Below are 10,983 nucleotides of genomic sequence, written 5' to 3' on the forward strand. Positions count from 1 at the left end.
ACCCAGCAATTAACCTGAGGAGAACGGGACCTTAATGGACCGTTTCCACCAGCTCCATAATCGGGGCACTAGCGCAACGAGGGGGATAGGGCTTTCCTAGCAAGCAGCCCACTGAAATCCCAAGCGTGAGTCCTGAGAGCAGGCTGCTTCACTTAGCCACAGTGGGGAGCGGGGCCAAGCTACCGGACCACAACGGACAATCTAAAACTTAGTGCCAGGAGGCAGGTTACGGACCACCAGCTGCACTGTAGAGAATGGGACCCAGACGAGTTCCCCTCGAGAGGCAACGGCGTTCAGAGACTTGGTTTACCCTGTTGTCAGCGTCTGCTTCATTGCTGAGTGAGCACCTGACTGACCCCTGCACTGCGTCCCCGCATCACCAACCAGAGTTCCGGGGCCTACCCCTACCTATGGAGGGCAACGTCACCAAGCTGCCCCACTGAATCACCCCGGGTACCCCAACGGCAGCAGTGGTACTCACTAATTACCACACACCATGGGTTGCGTCCCAAACGATACCAAAAATTCCCTGTAAATACCCCCCCTTTCACATATGTGTGTGGCCCCTAAGCTCCCGGGTCCGGAGACACTCGAGCCACGAACAAACACCACCCCCGGATCCGAGCGGTTCGATCCGCTGCTGGGGCGGCACACAAGCAAAGCTTTTTAAAAATGTGTAACTTAGTTTAAGAGCAATGCTTTGCAATAAGCGCAAATTCCCACCGTGCACACTTCCGGTTCCATCCTTTCACCGCACTCTGACCCGCTCTGCAGGTAACTTTCTGTCCATATGTACTGTATACAGTATACCATTGCACAGTACATTATATACATTTCAATCAATTTGCATTTGTGGATACAGTATTGTACTCTCTTTCTGCTAACCAATACAGCACATTGCTTATACTGTATCTGTCGCGGGCGGAGGAGGGGACGCCGCGCTCTCCCACTGCTGCTCGGGTCCGGCTGCCGCGGCTGCTGCGACCTGCCGCTGCTCGGTGGCTCGAGCGATGGGCCGGATCCCGGGGACTCGAGCGGCGCTCCTCGCCCGTGAGTGAAAAGGGGGTTGTTTGGGTGTGGGGATTGTTTATTGTCCGTGACGCCACCCACGGTTGTGGTGATTTGTTAGCACCACCGCTGCTCTGTATGGGGATCCCGGGAAGGATGGTATGGAGCAGCCAGTTGTTGTGTTGCCCGTCCGTGGGTAGGGGTTGGTGATCCCAGGGCCCAGTGATGAGTTGGGAGATGCAGGGCTTGGTGGGTGCAGGGACGCGGGGGCAGCGCTTTGCCTTGCGGCACTGTGGTACTCACTCAGCCTGAGATGAGGACACAGTTCTCGGTAAAACACACGGCTGGAAAGACGGTTCCCACGGATGGCTGCACTTGCTTTCCCCAGTAGGTGACGGTGATGTCCCTTTTCCTGCACCTAATGTTCCTGTGTTGGTAGCGATGGGTTCCCACCGGTAACCCGCTCCCCGGCTTGGATATGGGCCGGAGGAACCCTAATTTGCCTGCAGGCGCTGGCCCTGAGAAACTGGTGCCCTGGTGGTGGCGGTGTCTCTCCTCAATGGTTGGACTGTTGCCTTCAATCAGGACTTGGTTGTTTGGAGACAGACGTCCCCTTCACTGACGGATTTGGCAAATTTACGGCGACTCCTAGCCTTGACGGGGTCTGAAAGGCCCCTGCCCTGGTGCTGAGTGTTCTTCATATACTGCTCCAGACCGCCGGGCCACTACCCGTCCGCGGTCCTTCCAGCAACCTCCGAGCAGTCTCCCCTGCAGACTGTCACCGCCGTCTGCTGACCTTGCTGACACTGTCCTGGCACACAGCCGGACCAACTTCAGGCTTTCTTACTGACACTTTTACTCTTTTCTTCTGCTCCTCTACTACTTCACTTCCACTTCACTCCCTTAACTGTTCTCTGTTCCTCACTCGACTCCACTGTTTATTCCTTCACCTCCCTAACTGAACTCAACTCTTCTTGCTTCCTTTCTCCTTCTGTCCAAACTCTCTCTCCGCCTGGTTCCTCCCGCCTCCAGGGCTGTGAACTCCTCGGTGGGCGGAGCCAACCGCCTGGCCCACCCCCTGGTGTGAACATCAGCCCCTGGAGGAAGGCAACAGGGATTTTGGTAGCCTTGGTGTTCCTAACTGGGGTGTAGGGTGTGGTGGTGTGATGACCTGTGACCCCTGGCTTGCCCAGGGCATCACATATCTCCTGCACACCAACAATTCTATTGGAAGCTAAAGTGCAGTTTATTTTTTTTGTACTGTACTGTACAGTATTTTGTATTAGTGTACTGTAATAATTTTATATGAATACAGTACATTATATTGTATTACTGTAATAAGTTTGTATAAATACACAATATTTTTGGGTTGTGGAATGGATTGTTTGCGTTTCAATTATTTCCTATGGGAAAATCTGCTTTGATATAAGAGTAAATTGGTTTAAGAGCCCACTCCTGGAACCAATTATGTTTTTAATCCAAGGTTCCACTGTATATCATAAACCATATCTACAGTACACACATTTATCAACATTAAACAGTACATTTACAGACAGGGGATTTGCAGGTCTGGGGTGGCAGAGCCTTACACCCCCTTACAGTATTATTAGAGAATAAAGTAATGCAGTATATGTGGTATATATGTCATATGTCTGTTGTTCCTTTGTTCGGTTAATGAAGAGACGTTAGCAGGAGCCCCTTTTGTCTGCTAATTTGTAAATTACTGCTGATTTTGGATTGTCTCAGTCCCCTTAGACTATATCATTTAGAGAATAATTATGCAATCAAATTGAAGTAGCGACAAATGAGGGAACAGCCATCTCCTAACAATCCTATTAGAGAAAATTCCCTGAAATGAGAACTGAAGAGAGGGATATAAAAAGGGCCTTGCTCATGTCACCAGTATGTTCTATAGGACTGTAGTCCAGGGATTATGGATACAGCTGGAAGATTACAGAATTGTTTCACTGCCCAACACTGAGCCCACATTTTCACTTGGAAAACACAGGTTGGGACAATTCAGTCACCTGGCTACATACCTCGTTGTGCTTGTCAGCTTCCTAACCATGCTGCTATCTTCTCTCAGTGAATGCCTAGAAAAACTGGGGTGCTGCTAGCTGTGATTGTTGACCCTAGTTGCGTTAACGTCATGAAAATTGTAATCCTTGCTGGACCCAGTGGAAAGGTGAGACTGTGTGTCTTGTTCCATGTTGAGTTGTTGCTGTTGACTGTTAAGAACCTAGTAAAGTCTTACCGGAGTGTGGTACCTTTAGGCCCTGTGCGCACTGGAAAACAGAATTTTCTTAAGAAAATTCTGCAGGGTCTGAAAGATTACCGCACCTGTGGTAAAAAAACGCGGCAAACCGCACCCGAAAATCGCAAGCGGTTTGCCGTGGTTTTACCGTGGTATTGTTCGCGGTATTGCCGCAGTTTTGCCGCGTGCAGGTTGGTACATGTGTTTTAATGCATTCAATGCAATAAAGCACATTGAAGAAAAAAAAAAATAATTTCCTTCTGAGATAGATAGTATATAGATAAATAGATAAATAGACAGATAGAAGAATAGATAGAGGGATAGATAGATAGATAGATAGATAGATAAATAGATAGATAGATAGATAGATAGATAGATAGATAGATAGATAGATAGATAGATAGATAGATAGAGGGATAGATAGAGTCCCTGTGAGCACACGCTGCATTTCTCCCGGCGGTAGTGTGTTCACATTACCGGCCGTGGGAAATGACCTGTGGTTACCTTTCTGCTGTCTGTCTCGTTGCGAGGCTGCATTCAGTAATGTGTCAGTCGCGGCTGGATGCAAGCATCACAGGACGTGGATTACGCCGGAGCTGTGTGTTTGGGAGGGGTTAATAAAGGGGTGAAACAGGGGTTTTTTTGTGTTTTATTTAAAATAAAGGATTTTTCGGTGTGTGTGTTTTTTTCACTTTACTTACGGGTTGATCATGTCAGCTGTCACATAGACGCTGCCATGATCAAGCCTGGACTTAGTGGCAGCGATCCGCTGCCATTAATTCCTTATATTACCCTGATTGCCACCGCATCACAGCAACAGGAAGAGTCGGGGACACTCCAGTACTGCCGCATAATGGATGCGACAGTCCCGGGGCAGCTGCGGGCTGATATTTTCTGCTGTGGGAGGGGGGTGCATTTACCCTGTCGTTCGCCCTCCCCAGCCTGAGAATACAGAGCCGCCGCTGTGTGTTTACCTAGGCTGGAAGGTAAAAATATGTCCGTTTGATTTGTATGTGTGTTCTATATATTTGTGTCTGTGTGTGAGTGTGATATGTGTGTGTGCTATATGTATGTGTTGTGATGTGTGTGTGTGTGAGTGTGATGTGTGTGTGTTTACTCTGCTCTGATTCCTCTTCCTGTCATAATGACATCACTTCCCTGTAAAACACAGGGCAGTGATGAACATTATGTCCCGAAACCGCGAAATACCGATGGGAATAACGCAGGAAAACGCAATGAACCGCACAGAATTTGCTACCTGCGTTATTCCCTGCGGGATTTCACGATTACATTGCAGTCAATAGAGTGAAATCCCGCAGCGACGTGCAGAAAAGAAGTGACATGCAATTGTTTTTGCTGCGGGAATCACGCAGCAAAACATGCAGCTGTCAAAATCCCCACAGAGCGCACAGCATTTTTTTTTCCCATAGGTTTTGCTGGTGAATCACTGCAGAGATGTTATGAACATAACATGCAGCAAAACCGCAGGAAATCCGCGGCAAAAACCGGCAAGTGCGCACAGGGCCTTAATCTGTGTTGTCTGTATATACATTAAGACCATATCGAATACCCACATAATTAACCATATATTCTCATAATAAGTCCCATATCCAATGGAATAATTTATAACATGTGGGTTATCTGGACTATCAAAAGGGACAATCGCAATAATACATGTAGAAAACGAGGAAAAAAGGCGATCTAACAGTCCAAATTATGTGCAAATATTTTATTGATCAAGTGAAGGGTTAAAAACACCATAAAAATTCATAAGTATCCAGGTACACACTAATCATAATCATGCCATAATTTTTCAGGTATAATATTGTACAAGTAATCACCTACCACCATATGGCAATCTACAATACATAGACTAACTATTACCATACACTGCCATACAATATATTAGGTTAATTAGAATCACAAAAGTGATTGACTGCAAAAGACTATCAATATACGTGATTATAATGTATCAAGAGTTGAAATATCAGCATATATTTGTTAGATTTATTATAATCGTGCTGTACGATTTAGCCTGATAATATACAGACACAATTTAATTAATTGGGCTGTAAGGCATAACAATACCATGCGCTATTATAGACAATGAAAGCGCAAAAACAGTTACAGAACACTAATACGGCTGTCATAGAATGTCAGTACAGCACAGTAGCGCAAGCTTAGCCTGATGATGCACAGTCAATAAATTAATTAAATGGGCTGCATTAACATAGTGATGCCAAGCACTAACATAGATTGATAAAGCGCCACTATACACAAATGCAAAACATGTTGATTAGGCTGTCATAGAATATCCGTGCAGCACAGTGATGCGGCTATTAAATCGCTACATCAAAAGGCAGGAGAATTACAATACCTGATATAAATTCAAGGATACAAGGCAGGTCAGAGTGTAGCTGGATACACAGGACGCCCTACACGTGTTTCGGCACACGCGTTCGTCCAGGGGTGGTGTATAGGTGGTATAGATCAGTATTTAAATACACACGCACCAATCAGCGTGTAATGACCAGGTTGGTGACGCATGCGTTGCCACAACAACCACCACAACAACCACCATCAATCAAGTATATTGATAGTCTTTTGCAGTCAGTGACTTTTGTGATTCTAATTAACCTAATATATTGTATGGCAGTGTATGGTAATAGTTAGCCTATGTATTGTAGATTGCCATACGGTGGTAGGTGATTACTTGTACAATATTATACCTGGAAAATTATGGCATGATTATGATTAGTGTGTACCTGGATACTTATGAATTTTTATGGTGTTTTTAGCCCTTCACTTGATCAATAAAATATTTGCACATAATTTGGACTGTTTGATCGCCTTTTTTCCTGTGTTGTCTGTGTAGTGTTCTGTCCACACATGAGGATGACCTCTCTGTAGTCTTTCTAAATACAGGCTGGCCAGTGGATAAGACCACTCACTGACCCTCATGTCTCCACAACTTTAACTTATCATCAGCCCTGGGATAGTTGATATATTTTGTTTATGAGACAATCCTTTCAATGAAAACCTAAGAACAATATATGAATATGTGCAAAAAATGGTGTTACATAACATGTAGATAGTAAGTTAAGTAGAAGAACAAATCCACTACACATTATCTAATTCACCCATGGAAGATGCAAATATCTGGCAGGAAACAACATTTTACTAATGATGACAAATGGATTATCAACGACAAATTTTAAAGCAAATACGATTTAATAATCTCTATCTTTTATCTGCCAAGTAGTGACAGCGAGCGGGAGGAGCCGTCACTTTGAAAAGTATTTAATGAGTGTTATTACAGTACTGAGCTTTAGAAATTTGGTTGGGTATTCATCCTAAGAAACCTTTAACCAATACTCTCAACTATGAAGATCACACTCGCTTTTCTGCTCTTGGGCATCAGCCTTGGTAAGAATTAATCTTTTATTGCTTCTTACTAAGAAATTAGGTAATTATTGGAAGAAAGAAATTGTAATATTTACAGGTGTTATTGAATATTTGTAGAATGTACATTGTTTAGAATTCTTTTGAAGTCAAGGTTGGAATATAAAAATGACTATAACATATAAAATGCAGCTTTATAGTAAAATATAGGGTTTTTTAATGAATTTTACTTAGGGAAAGGCTGTAGGAATATCAGTGATTTGTCAGTGGAGACTGATCCATGTCTTGTCCGGGCACGGCACAGCAAGGAGATCATCTTTCTGTGCTGCTCACAGATGAGACCGCCTTTTGATGGATCAGTCTCCATTTTCAGATCGGTGTCTGCACATTGTGAGACTGCGACCGGTGCAGCTAAAGCACAGGGAGAGGTTCAATGTCTTCACCATTGTTGTGTATCGGGTGCACACCCATCTGAGGTGAGTGCGATATCTCTGCTTTCTACCTGGTCCACACATATTGACGACTTACCCTTATGATAGGCCATCCTTTATCAGATCAATGGGGGTCCAAATCTGGTAACCCACACAACTGGACAGAAGGTACTATAATGCTCTGCTGGTGCTTATCAGCAGAACGTAATACATTTAGTCATGGTAGTGCCTGGTAATGCAGCTCAGTCCCATTAACCTGAATAGGACTGAGCTTCAAAGAGCAATAGTACCAGAGTCAGCACCTACAACATGTAGGTAAAAAGCCAAGTGGTGCTCGCCAAAATGGCCATGATCCTGGAGAAGGCACAACATAAAGATACATTTTTTTAAAGTCTTTGATTAGCTTTGCTGTGTAGACTTGGTGTGATTGTGGAGAGTGATTTCATTATCATTTTAGGGTGGACAAGATAATCCCCATAACATTGCACTGGGTAGGCTGACAAAACAAAAAGGAAGTGTGTGTCCCCAAAATGTACTAAGTTGAAAAAAAGAACAAACATATTACTTCTCTAAAGTCTTATATTGAGGTTTTTGAAGCTATAAATAAACATCACTAAAATATATTCCTTTACAGACTATTTGTCTTTTATAATGTGATAACCGTACAAACTTTTGAAACTTGAAAACAATCTTACGAAGGCATAAAAAAGCTAATACCCTAAGAGGAATACTCACTAAGCATGAAAGTGGTCAAAATTTTCCATACTCAACTCAGGTATAAATCTATTACTTTGCTTTTATTTTTGCAGCCTTAACAAATGCAGGTGTTGCGCGCCCTAAGAAAATGGCGTTGACGGTAAGCAGCACTTGTTTAATCTTCACTCTCACTTTGGAAGTTATGTGTAGCATGATATAGCCTATAGTGTATATATATAATGTAGAATATTAAATAAACCAGGTATTCTTTTTCAGGAATTTCAAGGATTTTCCCATAGCCGTATGATGTCTTTGATGGTGAAAAAATGGAGTGATTGGCAGGTAAACATCACATTGAATATACAGTACAACTTATTGCAAGGAGCTAAATCAAAAAGTTAGGCTGTTGACATTCACATCACCAATTGCTATAGAACTCATTACCACCAGGGAGATGAAGCTCATCAATTTTGTAATAATACTCATCTTTGCATCTGGGATTTAAGAGATGTGCCATCTTATAAAGTGATGATTTTGATAGGATATAATCTGACCCCTGGAACCTCATGTCATCCTCAGAATAAGGGGGCAGCAGTGCTAATGCAGAACTGCATTCTCTAATGGAGTGCTGCACCACTCCGGTCACTCACTGTATAGGAAACTGCAAAGAATCCCTATTCAAGTACACTTTACAAGATGGAAACATCCTTTAAAGCCAAATTTAGAGGTTCTCTGCCACTTCATTGACTAGTCATATATCTACAGATGTAGCATATTTTCATCTACCAGAAAGATATCTTGATGTAGTACGGTAACCTAACACCATGTATGTGCTTCCTTGTGAGTGGTAGACACCACAATATTGCGCTTCACAGCACCATTCATGTTTCATGGCTATCTGTACTGATGAAGGTTGGTCTTGACCGAAACCTCTTTGATTTTGGATTGCAAGCACTTTATAATAGAAATTCCACCCTATTGAGGGCCAAGTTTCATTGAATTTGTAACCTAACACCAAACTTGACACATTCAATAGCTTGCACTGTGTCCAATCTCAAGTTACAGCAAGTTTAATGTTTGCAGCATCAAAATACAGTGCAACCTCGGTTTACAAGTAACTTGGTGTGTGAGTATTTCGCTATATGAACAAAGTTTGCTGTAAATTTGTATCTCGGTTTACGGGCAATCTTTGCTGTACAAGCAAATACTCACCGCACACACTTCCGGTTACATACTTTTACCGCGCACTTACCCGCTGTTATAGACAGCATAAACACACACAAACACACACGCACACACATATTATGCTCACCTTACCTTTCGTTCTCTTGGCGGCCTCCTGGTTCTTGTAGTCCGCAGGTACATTATGTGTATCCGGTAACCATCGCAATGATGGAGGTATGTCTGCTGTCAGCGCTTCTCCCAGGCAGTGCGCAGACCAATCAGAGGCAAGCGGCTCATGCCTTTGACGTCAGTGCGCTGGCCAATCAGAGTCAAACGGCTCCTGAGTATGACGTCTGCTGCTGACGCACTGACAGCGGAAGCTCATGCATTGTCGTGCTGGTTACTGGATACACATACCTGCAGACTACAATAACAAGGAAGCCAGTGAGGGAACAGAGGGTAAGGTAAGCATAATATGTATATGTATGTGTGTGTGTGTGTGTGTGTGTGCATGTGTGTGCGTGTATGGAATGGCACAATAGGGGACATTGCACAAGTTTTGGAACAAATTGTCTGAGCTTCCATTATTTCCTATGGGAAATTTTGCTTTGCTAGACAAGTAACTTGGTTTACAAGCACACTCCCAGAACGGATTGTTATTGTAAACCAAAGTTCCACTGTACATCATATCCTAATGAGTGATCTTTTACAGCCCACATATAGGAACTATTAATCCACTTCAGTCAACAATTAATTCTCCATTTTCTTTAGAATTGCAACAAGTGTAGAGATGACGAACGAGCCTGCATGGAGAGAATTTTGGTTCAAGATATGTGCTTTGTTTTGGTAAAATCCTTTTATATTTCTGCACTTACAGCAAATAATTAAATAATTTCTTTAAAGAGGAGAATATGTATTTTAATATATTATATTTCTAACTTTATAACGGCCTCATGTCTGAACTGTTTACAATGATTACTTAGAATTCCATGACAATTTCCATGTTCTTTACTTTACAGGTGAGACCCTGTTTTACAAAATAATTTAACATTAGTTTTATCATTTTAGAAATTGTTCACTTTCGAATTGAAATGCTCAGTGCTAGAACTCTTTTCCAAAGCGGTAAGGAAACATTGTTTAACTGTTCGTAAACTTAAGGCAATTATTGTGAATTTCAGGTTTTCAAAAAGAGTCTGAATAATTATCTTGAAACTTGTATTAGTTTCTTGTGAAACTTGCAGAAAATGTTGTGTACTATAGATTCCAAAGTAAAACAGCATAGAATGATTGATATAATATACTAGCTCGCCCGGGTTAATAACTGCTGTTAACAAAATAGAATGTATTAACAAAATGTATTCTGCACACAAAAACCACAAAACAAATAGAAATGTAATTATTAAAAGGCAAAAACTAAGCTAATAGAAGCATTTCACAACATATATTTCAACACCACAGATATTCCACACAGATTTAACTAAATTGGCCAAGTAATGTGCTCCGTCTTTTCCTGTTTGTCTTTTTCCCTGCCTGCATGTCTCTTTCCTTGTCTATCTCTATCAAGGTCTGTGTATTTCTCCATCTATATTTGTCTGTCTCTCTGGCTGTCTCCTCCTTCCCTGTCTGCCTGTCTCTGTCCCTGTCTGCATGCCTGTCTGTCTCTTTCCAGGTCTGTCTCTTTCCTGGTCTGTCTCTTTCCAGGTCTGTCTCTTTCCCCGTCTGTCTCTTTCCCCGTCTGTCTCTTTCCCCATCTGTCTCTTTCCAGGTCTATCTCTCTGTCTGTCTATTTCCAGGTCTGTCTCTCTGATTGTCTCTTTCCAGGTCTGTCTATCTGTCTGTCTCTTTCCAGGTCTGTCTCTCTGATTGTCTCTTTCCAGGTCTGTCTCTCTGTCTGTCTCTGTTTGTCTCTCTCTATCCGTCTCCCCACCAACATCTTATTACCTCACATATAAGCTTCTTATACTATGAATGTCTTTTGTTCCTATAGCAACCAATCACAGCTCCTACTAATAACCTGTAGTTCCAGGC

General features: G+C 42.7%; 1 long non-coding RNA gene across 1 annotated transcript; it reads left to right on the plus strand.

Moving 5' to 3' along the window:
* The first annotated feature begins 7,903 nt into the window (after positions 1-7,903).
* LOC142301273 (uncharacterized) lies at positions 7,904-9,791 on the plus strand. Its single transcript, XR_012752734.1, has 3 exons — positions 7,904-7,951; positions 8,068-8,133; positions 9,727-9,791. It is a non-coding gene; the product is annotated as an uncharacterized LOC142301273 (long non-coding RNA).
* Positions 9,792-10,983: the final 1,192 nt, after the last annotated feature.

Source organism: Anomaloglossus baeobatrachus, chromosome 4, assembly GCF_048569485.1.
Source record: "Anomaloglossus baeobatrachus isolate aAnoBae1 chromosome 4, aAnoBae1.hap1, whole genome shotgun sequence".
Taxonomy (NCBI): domain Eukaryota; kingdom Metazoa; phylum Chordata; class Amphibia; order Anura; family Aromobatidae; genus Anomaloglossus; species Anomaloglossus baeobatrachus.